Source organism: Thalassophryne amazonica, chromosome 7 (genome assembly GCF_902500255.1).
Source record: "Thalassophryne amazonica chromosome 7, fThaAma1.1, whole genome shotgun sequence".
In the NCBI taxonomy this organism is placed as follows: Eukaryota; Metazoa; Chordata; class Actinopteri; order Batrachoidiformes; family Batrachoididae; genus Thalassophryne; species Thalassophryne amazonica.
The window spans coordinates 101,318,538-101,338,630 of NC_047109.1; the positions used below are offsets into that span (position 1 = coordinate 101,318,538).

General features: G+C 40.4%; 1 long non-coding RNA gene across 1 annotated transcript; it reads right to left on the minus strand.

Moving 5' to 3' along the window:
• Positions 1-2,296: 2,296 nt before the first annotated feature.
• On the minus strand, positions 2,297-19,796 carry LOC117513359. The gene is made up of 3 exons (XR_004561580.1): positions 19,786-19,796; positions 6,589-6,591; positions 2,297-2,428 (listed from the first exon to the last, which is right to left on the minus strand). It is a non-coding gene; the product is annotated as an uncharacterized LOC117513359 (long non-coding RNA).
• Positions 19,797-20,093: the final 297 nt, after the last annotated feature.

A 20,093-nucleotide genomic window follows, 5' to 3' on the forward strand; every position in this document is an offset into this window, starting at 1 on the left:
TTGTGGGGCCAAGTACAATAACTTCAGTTTTATCTGAGTTTAAAAGCAGGAAATTAGAGGTCATCCATGTCTTTATGTCTGTAAGACAATCCTGCAGTTTAGCTAATTGGTGTGTGTCCTCTGGCTTCATGGATAGATAAAGCTGGGTATCATCTGCGTAACAATGAAAATTTAAGCAATACCGTCTAATAATACTGCCTAAGGGAAGCATGTATAAAGTGAATAAAATTGGTCCTAGCACAGAACCTTGTGGAACTCCATAATTAACTTTAGTCTGTGAAGAAGATTCCCCATTTACATGAACAAATTGTAATCTATTAGACAAATATGATTATGGGTCAACCTAAACACTGCATGAGGCCAAATGGTTAAAAAAAAAAAAAAAAAAAAAAAATATATATATATATAGAGAGAGAGAGAGAGAGAGAGACATTATATATATATATATATATATATATATATATATATATATATATATATATACACACACACACAAAAAAAAAACAGAATATTGTAAAAAGACTTAGATATACAGTTGTATGTAAAGGTTTGGGCACCCCTGATGATTTACAAGATTTTCCTTTATAAATCATTGGTTGCTTGGATCAGCAATTTCAGTTAAATATATCATATAACAGACAAACACAGTGATATGTGAGAAGTGAATTGATTGATGATTACAGAGGAGGAATAAGCAGTGAAAGAAGAGAAGAGGGAGCAGGGATCAGATGGAAAAGTCCTTTAAATAGAAATGCAAAGATATGACAGGATCACACACACTTATTTGTTCAGCAGTAAAACCCAATCTTTCACAGTTTGAATATTTGCTTGTGTTGATATTTTATTTTGACCTGCACAATTTTTTTTTAATGAGATCCCACCCAAATTCTTAATCTTGGATGACAGTTTCTGAATAATTTTTGAGTCAATCATTCATTAATATTCAGCTGCTTATCCAGGTCCAAGTCGAGGTGGCAGCAAACCAAACTGGTCATCCCACACTTCTATATCCTAGGCCAAGTCCTGTATCTCTTCCTTGGTGACCCCAAGGCATTTCCAGAGCAGCTGGGAAATGTTTTGTGTGATGAAATTCATTTCATTTGTTAATATACATCCATTCCTGCATTTAAGGCACGTAAAAAAAAAGTTGGGAAGGGCAGTTTATTTCAAATAAAAGAATGGATTAAATCATCACTTTTCCAGCCAGTTTTCTTGAGACAAGTCAGGATGGACCAAGTGGTAAACTTCACGGCGTCAGATGAAGCCCAAGCGGAAGTACTGAAAGTTGCAGTTCCTTGATTAGCCACTTGAGGCTGGCTCCAAAACACAGCACATTCCTACTGAACTCTATGTTAAAATCTCCAACTTTAAAGCAGAAACAAACATGTTTACAGCCTGTTTACAGTTTTTGTCCCTAAAGATAATTTCCTCCTCCATGACAACTGTGCAGGGGTGAATGTTTTTCTAAGTTCTTAGTTTAAGATGTTTGAAGCCATAAAGTTTTATAAAATTGGTGGTGTGGTCACTCTGAGGGACAGCGGCTGAGGCCAGTGTTTCCACTTCTCACTGTGACGGTAACTCATTGACACGCGATGTGGCTTGTAGTTCTTATGGAGACTGTCTGTTTCATTTGGAGTATTTTATTACAAACACCAGGAATAATATGGCTTGTTGTGTGGGGAAACATCCTCATGGATCACAGAAGACATTGCTGCTGGAAAATTCACGCTGTGCGATTCTCATCAGATTTAATGTCGTATGTTAACAAAGTTAGCACTTTTAGCAGCTGTTGGTTTCAAAATGGTAAACAAACGTGCAACCAAAGAGGAAGCTGTTCCCACCAAGTTTTAATAAATGAGAAAAAGATTTATACAGGGCAAAAATGGACATGAACAGATATCAGAATTTCAAATTCGTTACCCGTACATTTTTTTTTTAAGTCTGTTTAAGTACACTATTCAATCAGTTAAAACCATATTGTGTTATGAAACCATTATTGTAAAGATTGCCATCAGCTGTGTTTGTGACTGTTTGGTTGAGCTGGTTTTGAAAAGCAATGTTGGATAATTTATTCAGAGCCAAGGCCAAAAAGGGAATTCCTGGTAACTTTCAGGAAAACTGTTCAGTTTGAGCAATTAAAAGCTTGGTGCTGCTCAATAATTAAACCAAAAATTTAATCTCCAGCAGGCTGAGGTCTGATTCATGGGTGAATTGTGTCAGTCATGGTAATTATGGAATAACCCTGCTGTGTCTGATGATTTGCAGACGTTCATGCTGGTTATACGGTCACAAATTGCCGAGTTTTAAAGTGGATATTTGTGACTGTATAAAAGCATGAACATCCGCAAATCATCAGATACAAGGGGGTTATTCCCATTCTAATCCAATTCCATCATTTGCATGGTTTATTTTTCTGTAGGTAATTCGGCTGCAGCGTCGCTCCAGCAGCGGTCAGGGCGTGGAGTAATCCATCAAGTGTGACCATGTGAAATGGTCATTGTGTATCAGAATCCACATCAGTACTTTCGTATGGTAGCTTAAATTCACCCATTTCAGCGGTGGCGGTGATACACGACTTTCTCTCAGCTAGCAGTGCTAACAGCTAGCAGCGCGTGTGACTGGGGTTCTGTTGAATTGTGCATCTCGCTGCATAAATAGACAGTTCCGCATCCCGACAATATTGTGCATGCATGCACATGAGCAGTTGTGCGGAGGGCTGGCCTGTCGACAGGTATGACATCGCGTCAGAACACTGGTCAGGGCATGAAGTAATACATCCAAATGTGAAATGATCTAATATTTTGCCACTGTTACCTCGATATTATCTGGTTATTAAGTGTGACGTAACGCATTATGTGATTTTCAACTTCCGGCTCCAAACAAAAAAGGCGCGACTGTCATTAACATTGAGAACTGCACTGAGACAATCTGATCAGGCTGCACTTAAACCATTGCACACGGACAACAGCATTAACATCGCAACATAAAACTCTTTGTACATTGTGCCTAAAACTCTCCTGGATATATTAACTGGGCTTTTAGACGTTGTTACTGCATTTGTTTTATGTAAAAATGTCAGACGCTCAGGTTGTTTCTTCGTTATTTTCAATGGGAGTTGCTGCGAGCTGCGATCGCTTCCTGTTCATGTCTTCGGAGAGAAAGTGAAGTTTGCACTTTAACGTCCTGTTTATTGTAATAAATATTTTTTATTAACAAACAGAGATGTATATTTTACCTGTGCATAATAAAATATGTAAAGTAAAAGAAAAAAAAGTTTTATGAAGTGTTCTGACCATAGAACCAGACGAACGCGTTTAACAGAGGTGGAGGCGGAGAAGGGAGGGACGGAGGTTTGCGCACAATATAAACACAAACTAAACTTAAACTGTAAATCCTTAAAAGGATCAAACAGACGTAACTTTAATTGTAAACGTGGAGGTCTTTGGACCCAGAAACAGATTTATCACGTGATGCGTTATGTCAGCGCTTAAACAGATAGTCTGAAATCTCACACGATTAACCAATCAGATTTTCAGAAAAATGTAATGGGATTAGAATGGTTTTTAACCAGCCTGTTGGTGAACCAACCAGCCTGTTGGTGAACCAACCACATTGAACCACGTCTGTCTCAATGTGCCGAAAAAGTGTAGATGTCCACGTCTTCCGCAATTCCTGTGGAAGTCAGACGACGTCCCGGATCAACACAGCGTCCAGTGTGGAAATGAATGGCACATTTCACTGTTACAGGAGTTTTTGTCATTGAAAGAGGAGCGGAGGAATTCCGCGCGTCGCAGTGGAGCCGCATGGCGCAAAGCAACGCCGTGATGAAGCCTCACAGGACATGTTCTGGCATGTCCAGCTCATGCACAATTTCTCGGATAGTCACACGATTGAAAAGCCACTGAAAGCCATCTGAAAGCCGTCCTGTGAGACCAACACGGAGGTGCTTTTGTCCCGTGCCATGATCGGCTCCGTGGCGCATCCCTCCGCTTCTCTTTCCATGAAAAAAACTCCTGTAACAGTGTCCACGTCTTCTGCCATTTTTGTGGAAGTCAGACGACGTCCCGGATCAACAAAGCCTTCACGTTGGAAATTATCTGGTTGTTTCAGCCTGTCGATCGGCGCTCGGAGTGCGCCGTGCTCTCAGACGCTGTGGGCGGTGAGCACTCCTTAATCTGTGTAATCCCCATAAAATCATCCCTGAAAGCCATCTGAATTTTCCGAATGGTTACCACCTGGAGGTCTCTGACAGTTTCTGGAAAAATTTGATGCAGCAAAGCTCCAAATCGTTCAGACATTTATTCGCAATAAAAATCCGACGAGAGGGGTGGACCACTGCTCACACAAAGCCTGCTCACAGGCGAATGACGCAACTGACAGGCGTGAAAAAAACTCACGCATGTGCACAAAGGTTCAAGCTTGGCTGATGCAATCACACGTGATTCAAATCCATATGGTTTTTGAAAAAAATAAAAAGGTCTGATACTTTTCTAACAGACCTCGTATATATATATATATATATATATATATATGAGACTTGGATAGGTATCTAGAGATGACAACTCTAAAATCTGAAAGGTCAAAACGTGGTCCAAAAAGAAAAAAACAAAACACCTTTGTTGTATATCTAAAACAACCAAGAAGCCTATGTGTATGATCAAAAGCACATATCATTCATACATAGTCACAAATAAATTGGCCATAAGGGCAAGGGACACAAATGTAAGTTGATTTTTAGCTGTCAGCTCATCTTATTTTCACCAAAAGTTAACTTCTGAAATTAATAAATAATCAAGACCCTTTTTGAGCAGTTTTTTCCTTTTTTTCCTACTTGAAACCCCAAATTCAGTAAAACAAACAAACAAACAAAAAACAACAACAAAAACCCCCAACATTCATAAATGTCAGAAATGCATGATTGAATGATTGATTTATTTTTGGCAGGCAGATGTTTGACCTCCATTACAGATATATGTATTATTACTTGGACATTTGTATCATGGTGTTTAGTGTGCACAGGATGTGCCTCAGCCCTATGATGGCTGTCTTTTTTGTTTTTTTTGGGGGGGGGGGGGTAGATGGGTCCATTTTTTCCTGGCCAGTGCACAGGTTGTACAAAATTTAAGGGAAATCACAGATATAAAATCTAGATTTGGCCATGTGATGGACGCTCAGCCTGACCAGGGTGTGCACCCTCCTCCAGCCCTTTGCAAGCTGTGATTACTTCTTTTTCCCTCAGGCTCCCATTGGATAAGTGGAAGAAAAGGGACATTTTCAAAATAGTTTGCTCTGATGCAATGCAGGTGATTTCCTTGAAAGCCAGTTATTGCACATATGGCATAAAATGTTTCACTATTTTTGGTACGCTTGAATAATATGCTTTCCAGCACAGACAGGGATTATTTGATATCATTTTAAAATGTGGCATTGATGTTGCTGCAGATGTCTGTCCTGTCACACGTCTGAGCATATGTCTTCATAACTGCCATATTCATTGAGCTTCTCTGTCTGTTTCCCGATGTCCTGCTCCCATAATGTGTGTGTAATGAGTTGGTAAATTTTTTTTTAACATTTTTTCTGGTTTCAGAGTTGTCGTCACTGCTTCGGTTTTCATGTCTCCATGCTGTCCATCCAGTATGTGTGGACCCTATTAGCTACACCCTGGATGACCACTTCTGTTTGTGTATCAACACAATCCATCCCCATGACTCTTGCCTCCATTTGTGCTTCCATGCAGCCGACAAAAGTCAGAAAGCCAGTGATCGTTACAAGCAAGCAGCTGTGAGTACCCCCCTGAAATTTTATACCAACTCTTCTCATTTCACCAAGACCTCATGTCCTGATTGCAGCACTTGAAAACCAAGCAAAGTGTCAGAGTGTCCGGGTTTGCAATTGTCCTGGATCAGATCCAGACTTTCAGTGACTTCCTAAATCCTGGACCTGGCCATCTAAAGAGATGTTTTGTGATGCTGATACCTTTGCAGAAGAAAGGATGTCCAAGTCTTTAGGATCCTGTACTTCTTCTCTTGCTGTATGGTTGTCACACTTGGATGCTAACCAACAGCTTAAAGTGATGATGGGCTGACTTTGGTCTCAGGTCTTTGTAGAGGATCCTTGGGTACCATACCATTGGAATGACTGTGTCAAGCAAACTGCTACTTAGGGAGACTCAGATGAAGAGTATCACTTGTACTGTCTGAGAACAGCAGCTACAACATTTTTGCCAAGCGGTGTGTTCCTTTGGGCAGGATACACCACACAGGTTCATCAGTGCTGATGACCCCAGCAGTTGGAGAAGGCAAAGGTGATGGCAATGTTTCAACTGGCTCCAGTAGGTAGAAGACTAGTTTTGAGATTTGATGATGGGCTGGTGTTCTGCCTGGATGCTTGCCCTCCAGGATACAATGTGGTTATTTAGTGTGCTGAATGTGGCAACACACATATAATACGGTGAACAGACTTGGATGGCATACTTTATGTGTGGTGTCACAAATGATTTGAGCAATAGTGATGTGGATGCTTTCTTGTACAAATGCACAAGGTCCAATATCTTTGTTTTTATTTTTTGGTTCTTTTTTATACATATACTAGCTGACTTACCTGTTCTATACACGGGTAATAAAGATGAATTTTAGCCATTTCATTGTATATTTTATGTCACTTTAGTTAAGGTATAGTAAGTTGCATTGCATTGTGCGTATGTTGTCATCATTAATTTTCATAGAGCAATTTGTGACATTCATGAGACTCAAGTGAATGATGATAAAAAGGTGATAGCATGTCATATCATAGCAATACTGTGGGATATATAATATTCTTTGTGTCTCTGCAGATGGAAACATCTGCAGAGACTGGGGAAACCCAGCCCTATTACATTTCATCCGTTTAGCACTTGGGGTTTTACAAACCAATGGCTCTTGGTTCTTGGGAGGCATACCAGCAGTCAGCATGCTGTACACAGCAGTTACATTTTAAGTCAAAAAATGCACATCTTAATAGGATGCAGCATGCCATGGCCTGTTTGGATTCTAGTTAAAGTCCACCCTCACCAGCTGCTAGTACGTAGTAAGTAAAGTGTGATGCTTGCTACCTGACCTGAGTAACATGTGAACTGTGAAAATAAGGGCTCCAGTGAGCAGGTCATGATCTAATACATAAGGCTGACCGTGTGTGAGTGTATGTGTGTTCGCGCACATGCTCTTTCAACCTAAAGGCCCCAGTGACCTCCTCCTTGGTGCCCCCAGTCACCATACCAAGTTTGTGTCAATTGCTTAATTATTGTGGCAGTTCACTTTGAAAACAAACTGCGGCACATACATCCATAGATTGACTTATATATATATATATATATATATAGTATATATATATATATATATATATATCCAACCTGGTCCCTTCTGGTCGGGTTTTCATGTTCTCTCCCTATTTGAATGGATTCCTGCTTCCTCCTGCTTCCGAAGACACATAAGATAGTTGAAATGGAAACTAGATTACATTGTTATCAGTCTTCTGTCTGCACCCAGTTAATTGTTGTCACCATAGCAGATACAGAACACATCCGCATTGGGTTTTGACACAATTTTTACAATGGATGTATTTCCTGATGCAAGTAGGTCTACATGGGGAACCATGAATAGTCACTGGTCTTCCCAAGTGGTCCTCTAGCCAAATACGAACTGGGACCTGCTCTGCTTCAGTTCTGAGATCTGATAGGATGTACACAGAGTGCCTGATGATACTGATATGTATAATTAGGTGTTTCTCAAGAAAAAAAGTGTACTTTTCCACTTTTCTTCTGATACCATTTGCATATCAAGTGACTCCACGGGGTCATGACTCCAACAACTGGAAACTGTCTGCTGATAAATGTTCACCCAAAGTTAAAGGCTCTTTCACACATAGTGCAAAGTTTGGACGACATTTGGACAAATACAGCAAAACAGCATGAAACAGTTCGAATTTGCACACCACAAAACATCGCGCTGATGGGCAGGCGTGTGCGATCCCGGTGCGAGAGCTTGTGCATGCGAGGGTGTCTTTCGAGCAGGAACAGTGCGAGGTGCACCTTATCGTGCCGTTTATGTGGAATAAATAAAAAATAAAACCAACCTGTACCTGTAGGACTACATCATGCGACTTATGTGGAATAAATAAAAAAAGAAAAGGAAAATACATACTACCCACTGGATGTGAACCTGCACCTTCCAGAACTCTGACTACCAGTCAGCAAATTTACCACTGAGCTATGGAGGTGTTCTTTGAAAGCTGCGGGAATCTGCCTCATATCAGGAAGGACATGGAGGTATAACAAAAAATAAAATAAAATCACACACCATATAAAAACAGTGCATTTATCAAGCGAGCAATACAAATATGATCTGTCTGTTCTTCTGGTGATTACACATGGTGACAGACATACAGTCATGACATGACATGAATGAGAAGCAGTGTGCTCTGATCATGTCCACATCGACTGATCAGCTGCGTCCAGTCGGCTGTGTGCATGTTCTGCCTGACACACGTGTCTTGTGGACATGCGCCACAGCACAGACACCACGTCAAATGGAACAGAGCTCACGTGGGTGATGTGATGGTCAGATCGCCCGCTGCGTGGTCTGATCTGATGGTCCATTTCAACCTGGCAGGCTGTCAATGTCCGCTCCGTGCACGCGCCTGCTCGCTACAGCTTGTCGCCACGGCGATATATGTTTTTATTTATGTGCACGTAAGGACAGTTCTTAGTCCATGACTGTCCAAACACAGTAGGTTGTCCAGCTGGAATGTCCAGAATGACAGATCCCCACAGCTGCTTCTGTCATAGCCACACCTCCTGTCAGTTCTCAGCGCATACACCAAAGCCACACTCGTGGGAAACTTAGACAAATTTCTCTGCAAGTACAAAAGTGGTTGTCTGCAGTATGTTGTCATGCCAAGAGTGCAACTAGCAACACTAAGTGCCATGCGAGTGGTGTTAGATGTTCGTGCGTGTCACCTGGAATTTGGCATACACCTGCGGCGAGAGGGTTCGATGGGTTCACTCAGCGCACACTCTGTCATTGAGCCGCTGGTGTGCACAAATAGTTGTAGCAACAGGTCCAAACTTTGCACTTTGTGTGAAGGGGCCCTAAGATACATTGCTTCTGGAAGCACAAATAAATCAACAGTCTGTGCACATTTCATTAATCTGATGTAGGAATTTCTTATTTAGCTATAATTCAAGATTTAAAAAACAAACAAACAATACAACAAAAAGCAAGAAATGTCAAAAGAAAAAGAAAATATTGTGCACTGAGTCTCAAATTGCATTCACATTGAGTTACGAGTCCATATAACTGTCCTGATTGTAAGTCTCCTAGTCACAGTGTATATATATATATATATATATATATATATATATATATATATACACACACACACACACACACACACACACACACACACACACACACACACACACACACACACACACCACTTACAACCAACCCGTCACTGCATTGGCCCATCCAGGAAAACAATACATAATTCATGTCCCGAAGTCTTGTCTGCAGACAAAAGTCAGCGTTTGCATTTATTATTTATTGAAAACAGCTCACATGATGAATCCTTAAACAAACAGGGCTTCCAGTAAGCACTGTACCTATTGTGGCTTTTCTGGTTGTGCTTTGGCACAGATTTAAGTGGGCTCATTAGCAGAAATGATGTAAAGAGGAAGAGAGGACTTTTTTTTTTTAAATGGGGAGGAAAGAAAGCACCAGCATGAAGACATTATTTTGGCAAAGGTGTGAACTAATGAGTACTTGTGCATCAGAAGCTAATTATTTATTTTAACAATGAAATGTTTTGGGGATTAAATTAGAGCTGCTTAGACACACTGATGCATTAAATGTTCACTATTGGCTCCCAATGGGTATTTGAAATGAACTAAACTCATTGCAAAATTTGGATGTCATACTTTTGGCTTCTTCAATATATGCTTGTCCACAAAACTCCTTTTCTGGTAATAGCAGGATTGCTTTATACATTTAAGAGGAACTAAAAACACACACACACAAAACAAGTTGAGTAGTAGGGTGTGTGGACAGTTCATCTTGGGGATGTGATCTAATTTATTGTAGCATGCGGTTGTCATTTATTCTAGGGTATGTACACAATGATTTCACCATCTGTTATTCATCGAAGTTGTGATATATTGTCGTTGAAGTAGATTTTTATACATTCTCCCTTCTTTTGATGGGTAGACATATGTAGCCATTTTTATTAAATCAAATACACGATGTCTTGGTCAAGCGCAGGTTAAATAATAGATGTAAGACTTGCTCTCTCTCATATATATATAGTATATAATGTTGGAGAAAGATGAAACCCTGAGCTACAGCTCGGCACCCTGGGACGAGCGGTGTTTGGGACTCCTGCCCTGTGAAATAATAATGAATAACAGTTGGGATTAACACATTTTTGCTCTGTGCAGAACCTGGTGTGTGTGCCCACACGTTTTCCAATGCATTACTGTGGTACCTCTTTCATGCATAAAAGCAGCAAGCATACTAATGTTTTGGACCAGTGTGGCTGAGGCAACATTCAGGCATGACAGCAAAAATTCAAAAGTCACAAGGTTGGTAAATCCTGATTGAATGATAGAAATATACTTGTATGTTGCCCGTGTGGTTCCGCGGGCTCTAGATTGGGTAGTGTTCATAAAATAGGTAATAAAATAGGTAACTGACATATTTCAGGGGTGGTAATAAATTAAGCAAAGCTTGTATAATGAGATGGAATGGTGTCTGAGTTCAGAATGTTTTTAGAACCTTGGACCTCAACAGTTTTGAGAAGAGGAACTCAGCCCTCTTATTTCCTGTTAATTACGTTTTTTTTTTTTAAATGTCAATTTACTGTCTTAAAGTATTTATAAATTGTTTAGGTTCTTGTTATCATATACACACAAACTGTTATTATTATTACTTCTGTTTTGTCATTTGATTTTTAAATGGAACATAGCTGAAATAAGTGTTTTCACTTTCTTGTGTCATCCATGTATTTTTAATGTATTTACAATTATATTATGTACTTACATTGAACTTACTACATAAAATCATGCATGCACACACTCACACTTTAAAAATAAAGATGATTTACCTCCCCCTGATGGAATGGCGTGTGAATCCAGAATGTAGTTAGCAGCATTCAGTGATGTTAGCTAATATCTGCAGCTTCTCCACAATATTAGTCCTGTCAGCATTTCATTTTGGCGGCGTTCTTCCTTGACCCAAAATACATAAACATACCAAACAGCAAATGTCAGCTCTCCAGTGTTTCTCCGTGATCAAAATTACACACACACATTGAGAGCTTTTTATCTTTTCCCCATTCTGCTGCAAGCAGAGGCTTCATTTTTTAGACAGACATCAAACGCAATACACTTTTCATTCATGGTACTGGCAACATGAATCTTAACTCACTCATGGTAACAGCAACATGACCCTTAATTAAACCGACTAAACCAACTGAACTGCAAAAATACAATAAATGATAACACTTACAACACTGTTAAACTAACATGAACCACAATAACATTTAAAACCCAAACTTCCATGCAGAACAATGTCCATTGTTTACTGGTTAGCTAAAATGGTTAATTCCTCCAAATATATTTGCCTATCAACTTTCCATTTTTGCAGTGGTCATCCTTGACCCAAAAAACATAAACGTACCAAATGGCAAATGCCAACTCTTCACGGTTGTGGTGTGACATAGAGGATACTTGGCTATTATATCAATGTAGGCACCTTTCTCAAAGCTATACGTAGATGTCAGATGTGCAACAGTGGCATTACAAGAAACAATTGGAAATCAAACAACACTGTTAAAATCAAAACCCTCCTTAATCTATTCATTCTGGAGCAGCCTGAGACTGGGGCTTGTGCCTTGGCAGTTGTGTCCAAGTGATTTTATAATTGCCATTTCTTAACAAAATAGCAATATAAGAATATCTGTGGAAAGATTTACTCCTCCAGAACAAAATGAGCTCAAATACCACATTTTATGACCATGCAGTCCCTAAAAGCACAGGATACCCTTGTGGTTGAAGCATTGCTTCTGGTAATGTTTAAAAAACAACAACAACAAAAAACCCAAAAAACAAAACTAAAGAAAAACAAACAATGAAATGCCAATATTTAGTGGGACTTACCAATCCATCACCATGACCTTTAGAATTACAACTCTCATGAGAGTCTTGCTAGAATGACAGTTATTGTGAGAGTACGAAACCCAGCTATGGCGTTCCATCGCTCAATGGAAACCCTGTTATGTCACACTGTGTTTTTTTTTTTGTTTTGTTTTTTTGTCGACATTTTGAAAATATCACTTAACTTTTCTCCAGATTTGTGAATGAAACCCAGCTTCTGACTCCCATTGGTTGACACACCTGTCTGTTGCAGGGTACTTCCTTATGCAAGGATGATACCTTGGATGAGGAAACTGGGTGGTTTGTGACAATGGCAAGTGTGTTGTTTCTTTAAATATCTGTTTTACACCTCAGACATTAAAACAAAATTCAGTCAAGGTTAAGGTTGGCATCTTGCAAAACTCCAAGGCAAACATTCTGTAAAGATGTTTAGACACATCCTGTTTTAAAAGAACTAATGCAGTGCCCATAGGAAGTATGTATTCCTATAGAAAAGTGGGAGCTTTATTGAAGATCTTTGTTGAAGCTGGCACGTGAGAGCACTCCACCTTGCGATAAAAAGCAAGAAGTGTCTGTCTGTGTGTCTGTGGCTCGTATATCTCTCACAGTGTTTGTGCATTGCTTAATTGTTTATTTCTTCCATCTCTCCCTGTGAACACCTTAGAGATAGGCATCTGTTTAAGGCAGAGAGTGACTCATCTTTGTCGATGATCTTTGTCAAAGCTGGCGCATGAGAACGTCCCGAGTGCCTCAAGGTGCTTCACACAAGTAAGGTCTAACCTGACTAACCCCCAGAACAGCAGTGGTAAGGAAAAACTCCCTCTGAGGTAGAAACCTCAAGCAGACCAAACTCAAAGGGGTGACCCTCTGCTTGGGCCATGCTACAGACATAAATTACAGAACAATTCACAAAACGAATATACAGGAAGTGCACAAGACAGGAGGGTCTCCAGCACAGATACCACACCCATCTCTGGATGGAGCCGCACCTTAAACACAGAGAAAAAACAGAATCAGACATCAGAAAGACAAGAAATACTGTATAATTTGCCAGCATTAAACAACAAGAAAAACAGGAAATACTAAGGTGATTGCCGGCCACTAGCCCTAAGCTTCACCAAAAGACCCGGAATTTAGGTAAAGTTGAGGCCATGGCATGCTCCGTTTCCTAATAAAATTAATTAAAAGAGTAAAGAGTGTAAAAATATACTATGCCAGTATGCTAGCCATACAAAAGGAAAAATAAGTCCGTCTTAAGTCTGGACTTGAAAGTCTCCACAGAATCTGACTGTTTTATTGATGCAGGGAAATCATTCCACAGAACAGGGGCATGATAAGAGAAAGCTCTATGACCCGCAGACTTCTTATTCACCCTAGGGACACAAAGTAGTCCTGCACCCTGAGAACGCAAGCCAGGGCTGGTACGTAGGGTTTAATTAGGTCAGCTAGGTAGGGAGGTGCCAGTCCATGAACAATTTTATAGACTAGTAGCAGAACCTTAAAATCTGATCTCTCTGGGACAGGAAGCCAGTGAAGAGATGCCAAAATGGGTGTAATGTGGTCAGATGTAATGATAAGTAATGAGTATTGATAATGACTTCAAAATAAAGGTTTTGAAAATTAATCCCACAAATTTTCGTAATAAAGAATGCACATCATCGTGCCACGCACAAGCCATATCTGAAAAGATGAGGCCGATCTGTCAGAGATATATGAGACACACACACACACACACAAATGCATCTTGCTTTATAGATAGATTTTGTAATATAAATGCGGATAATTTTGATATTTGTCAGCAATGGCATTCTAATGAGTGCCCAATTAGCTGTTGTTCTTATTAATAAATGTTGGAAAAGAGTGTCTCATTATCATTCAGGTCACGCTGTGCAGAAATAAATAATGGAGGATATTGAGTGCATATGCTTGACTTGACTGATCGGTTGATTAATCATCGTTCAGCTCCAGGTTATGATGAAACAGAACATGTGCTTGTTTGCTTCTGTATCCTACTGGACCTCATTTTTAGAGCAGTAAAAGTAATCCACATCTCTCCGTAGAGTCACAGCGACACACAAACTACTATGCGTCAGTGCTTGAAATGAAGACTTTGTGTTTACAGCCACCTTTTAAAATTGTCACTGTTTAGGATGCACCAACACCACATGATGAATCTATTCCAGCCGTGAGCACGAGCTGTGCCGCTGTGCATCTCAGAATAATATGGCTTCATGATTGCATGGGGAGCTATACTGTATAGATTTTCCCATATAGCAGCAGAGGGATATAAATGTAAGTTGTTATTACTTCCATCTGCATTTTTGCCCACCAGTTCGAATTTGTATTTTATGAATGATCTCGGGGAATGAGATGCAGTGAGGTCAAGTGGTGCATTTACTCTCTTTCGTTGTGAGGGATAGAGTGAGGATCTTATACAACCCCTGGCAAAAATTATGGAATCACCGGCCTCGGAGGATGTTCATTCAGTTGTTTAATTTTGTAGAAAAAAAGCAGATCACAGACATGACACAAAACTAAAGTCATTTCAAATGGCAACTTTCTGGCTTTAAGAAACACTATAAGAAATCAAGAAAAAAATATTATGGCAGTCAATAACGGTTACTTTTTTAGACCAAGCAGTGGAAAAAAATATGGACTCACTCAATTCTGAGGAAAAAATTATGGAATCACCCTGTAAATTTTCATCCTCAAAACTAACACCATTTTATTGAATCCAATGAAAGACTAGTTAGCAGACTTTTAATGAGCCTTTCATTGGATTCAGGTGGGTTGGAGCAGGGAGACAACTAAGAGTGTCAGGAATGTGGCTCTCGAGGACCGAACTTGGCCACCCCTGGTCTAGTGGTTACAGCGTTTGGCCCAGAGGATCCTTGGTTCAAATCCCAGCCTGACTGGAAAATCACTAAGGGCCCTTGGGCAAGGTCCTCAATCCCCTAGTTGTTCCCGGTGTTTAGTGAGCACCTAGTATGGCAGCAGCCTGACATCGGGGTGAATGTGAGGCATTATTGGAAAGCTGTATCAAAATCAAATCAAATCAATTTTATTTATATAGCGCCAAATCACAACAAACAGTCACCCCAAGGCGCTTTATATTGTAAGGCAAAAACCATACAATAATTACAGAAAAACCCCAACTGTCAAAACAACCCCTGTGAGCAAGCACTTGGCGACAGTGGGAAGGAAAATCCCTTTTAACAAGAAGAAACCTCCAGCAGAACCAGGCTCAGGGAGGGGCAGTCTTCTGCTGGGACTGGTTGGCGCTGAGGGGAGAGAATCAGGAAAAAGACATGCTGTGAAGGGGAGCAGAGATCAATCACTAATGATTAAATGCAGAGTGGTGCATACAGAGCAAAAAGAGAAAGAAACACTCAGTGCATTATGGGAACCCCCCAGCAGTCTAAGTCTATAGCAGCATAACTAAGGGATGGTTCAGGGTCACCTGATCCAGCCCTAACTATAAGCTTTAGCAAAAAGGAAAGTTTTAAGCCTAATCTTAAAAGTAGAGAGGGTGTCTGTCTCCCTGATCTGAATTGGGAGCTGGTTCCAGAGGAGAGGAGCCTGAAAGCTGAAGGCTCTGCCTCCCATTCTACTCTTACAAACCCTAGGAACTACAAGTAAGCCTGCAGTCTGAGAGCGAAGCGCTCTATTGGGATGATATGGTACTATGAGGTCCCTAAGATAAGATGGGACCTGATTATTCAAAACCTTATAAGTAAGAAGAAGAATTTTAAATTCTATTCTAGAATTAACAGGAAGCCAATGAAGAGAGGCCAATAAGGGTGAGATATGCTCTCTCCTTCTAGTCCCTGTCAGTACTCTAGCTGCAGCGTTTTGAATTAACTGAAGGCTTTTCAGGGAACTTTTAGGACAACCTGATAATAATGAATTACAATAGTCCAGCCTAGAGGAAATAAATGCATGAATTAGTTTTTCAGCATCACTCTGAGACAAGACCTTTCTAATTTTAGAAATATTGCGCAAATGCAAAAAAGCAGTCCTACATATTTGTTTAATATGAGCATTGAATGACATATCCTGATCAAAAATGACTCCAAGATTTCTCACAGTATTACTAGAGGTCAGGGTAATGCCATCCAGAGTAAGGATCTGGTTAGACACCATGTTTCTAAGATTTGTGGGGCCAAGTACAATAACTTCAGTTTTATCTGAGTTTAAAAGCAGGAAATTAGAGGTCATCCATGTCTTTATGTCTGTAAGACAATCCTGCAGTTTAGCTAATTGGTGTGTGTCCTCTGGCTTCATGGATAGATAAAGCTGGGTATCATCTGCATAACAATGAAAATTTAAGCAATGCTGTCTAATAATACTGCCTAAGGGAAACATTTATAAAGTGAATAAAATTGGTCCTAGCACAGAACCTTGTGGAACTCCATAATTAACCTTAGTCTGTGAAGAAGATTCCCCATTTACATGAACAAATTGTAATCTATTAGATAAATATGATTCAAACCACTGCAGCGCAGTGCCTTAAATACCTTTGGCATGATCTAATCTCTGTAAAAAAAAATTTTATGGTCAACAGTATCAAAAGCAGCACTGAGGTCTAACAGAACAAGCACAGAGATGAGTCCACTGTCTGAGGCCATAAGAAGATCAAATCAAATCAAATCAATTTTATTTATGTAGCGCCAAATCACAACAAACAGTTGCCCCAAGGCGGTTTATATTGTAAGGCAAGGCCATACAATAATTACGGAAAAACCCCAATGGTCAAAACGACCCCCTGTGAGCAAGCACTTGGCAACAGTGGGAAGGAAAAACTCCCTTTAAACAGGAAGAAACCTCCAGCAGAACCAGGCTCAAGGAGGGGCAGTCTTCTGCTGGGACTGGTTGGCGCTGAGGGAGAGAACCAGGAAAAAGACATGCTGTGGAGGGGAGCAGAGATCAATCACTAATGATTAAATGCAGAGTGGTGCATACAGAGCAAAAAGAGAAAGAAACACTCAGTGCATCATGGGAACCCCCCAGCAGTCTAAGTCTATAGCAGCATAACTAAGGGATGGTTCAAAGTCATCTGATCCAGCCCTAACTATAAGCTTTAGCAAAAAGGAAAGTTTTAAGCTGAATCTTAAAAGTAGAGAGGGTGTCTGATCATTTGTAACCTTCACTAATGCTGTTTCTGTACTATGATGGATTCTAAAACCTGACTGAAACTCTTCAAATAGACCATTCCTCTGCAGATGATCAGTTAGCTGTTTTACAACTACCCTTTCAAGAATTTTTGAGAGAAAAGGAAGGTTGGAGATTGGCGTATAATTAGCTAAGATAGCTGGGTCAAGTGATGGCTTTTTAAGTAATGGTTTAATTACTCCCACCTTAAAAGCCTGTGGTACATAGCCAACTAATAACGATAGATTGATCATATTTAAGATCAAAGCATTAATTAATGGTAGGGCTTCCTTGAGCAGCCTGGTAGGAATGGGGTCTAATAGACATGTTGATGGTTTGGAGGAAGTAACTAATGAAAATAACTCAGACAGAACAATCGGAGAGAAAGAGTCTAACCAAATACTGGCATCACTGAAAGCAGCCAAAGATAATGATATGTCTTTGGGATGGTTATGAGTAATTTTTCTCTAATAGTTAGAATTTTATTAGCAAAGAAAGTCATGAAGTCATTACTAGTTAAAGTTAAAGGAATACTCGGCTCAATAGAGCTCTGACTCTTTGTCAGCCTGGCTACAGTGCTGAAAAGAAACCTGGGGTTGTTCTTATTTTCTTCAATTAGTGATGAGTAGTAAGATATCCTAGCTTTACGGAGGGTTTTTTTTATAGAGCAACAGACTCTTTTTCCAGGCTCAGTGAAGATCTTCTAAATTAGTGAGACGCCATTTCCTCTGCAACTTACGGGTTATCTGCTTTAAGCTGCGAGTTTGTGAGTTATACCACGGAGTCAGGCACTTCTGATTTAAGGCTCTCTTTTTCAGAGGACCTACAGCATCCAAAGTTGTCTTCAATGAGGATGTAAAACTATTGACGAGATACTCTATCTCACTCACAGAGTTTAGGTAGCTACTCTGCACTGTGTTGGCATATGGCATTAGAGAACATAAAGAAGAAATCATATCCTTAAACCTAGTTACGGCGGTTTCTGAAAGACCTCTACTGTAATGAAACTTATTCCCCACTGGGTAGTCCATCAGAGTAAATGTAAATGTTATTAAGAAATGATCAGACAGAAGGGGGTTTTCAGGGAATACTGTTAAGTCTTCAATTTCCATACCATAGTCAAAACAAGATCTAAAGTATGATTAAAGTGGTGGGTGGACTCATTTACATTTTGAGCAAAGCCAATTGAGTCTAATAATAGATTAAATGCAGTGGTGAGGCTGCCATTCTCAGCATCTGTGTGGATGTTAAAATCGCCCACTATAATTATCTTATCTGAGCTAAGCACTAAGTCAGACAAAAGGTCTGAAAATTCACAGAGAAACTCACAGTAACGAGCAGGTGGATGATCGATAACAACAAATAAAACTGTTTTTTGGGACTTCCAATTTGGATGGACAAGACTAAGAGTCAAGCTTTCAAATGAATTAAAGCTCTGTCTGGGTTTTTAATTAATTAATAAGCTGGAATGGAAGATTGCTGCTAATCCTCCGCCTCGGCCCGTGCTACGAGCGTTCTGGCAGTTAGTGTGACTCGGGGGTGTTGACTCATTTAAACTAACATATTCATCCTGCTGTAACTAGGTTTCTGTAAGGCAGAATAAATCAATATGTTGATCAATTATTATATAATTTACTAACAGGGACTTAGAAGAGAGAGACCTAATGTTTAATAGACCACATTTAAGTGTTTTAGTCTGTGGTGCAGTTGAAGGTGCTATATTATTTTCTTTTTGAATTTTTATGCTTAAATAGATTTTTGCTGGTTATTGGTAGTCTGGGAGCAGGCACCGTCTCTACGGGGATGGGGTAATGATGGGATGGCAGGGGGAGAGAAGCTGCAGAGAGGTGTGTGAGACTACAACTCTGCTTCCTGGTCCCAACCCTGGATAGTCATGGTTTGGAGGATTTAAGAAAATTGGCCAGATTTCTAGAAATGAGAGCTGCTCCATCCAAAGTGGGATGGATGCCATCTCTCCTAACAAGACCAGGTTTTCCCCAGAAGCTTTGCCAATTATCTGTGAAGCCCACCTCATTTTTTGGACACCACTCAGACAGCAAGCAATTCAGGTAGAATATGCGGCTAAACATGTCACTCCCGGTCCGATTGGGGAGGGGCCCAGAGAAAACTACAGAGTCCGACATTGTTTTTGCAAAGTTACACACCGATTTAATGTTAATTTTAGTGACCTCCGATTGGCGTAACCGGGTGTCATTACTGCAGACGTGAATTACAATCTTACCAAATTTACGCTTAGCCTTAGCCAGCAGTTTCAAATTTCCTTCAATGTCGCCTGCTCTGGCCCCCGGAAGACAATTGACTATAGTTGCTGGTGTCGCTAACTTCACATTTCTCAAAACAGAGTCGCCAATAACCAGAGTGTGATCCTCGGTGGGTGTGTCGCTGAGTGGGGAAAAACGGTTAGAAATGTGAACGGGTTGGCGGTGTACACGGGGCTTCTGTTTAGGGCTACGCTTCCTCCTCACAGTCACCCAGTCGGCCTGCTTTCCCGGCTGCTCGGGATCTGCTGGAAGGGAACTAACGGCGGCTAAGCTACCTTGGTCCGCAACGACTACAGGGGCCTGGCTAGCTGTAGAATTTTCCACAGTGCGGAGCCGAGTCTCCAATTCACCCAGCCTGGCCTCCAAAGCTACGACTAAGCTACACTTATTACAAGTACCATTACTGCTAAAGGAGGCCAAGAAATAACTAAACATTTCACACCCAGAGCAGAAAAGTGCGGGAGAGACAGGAGAAG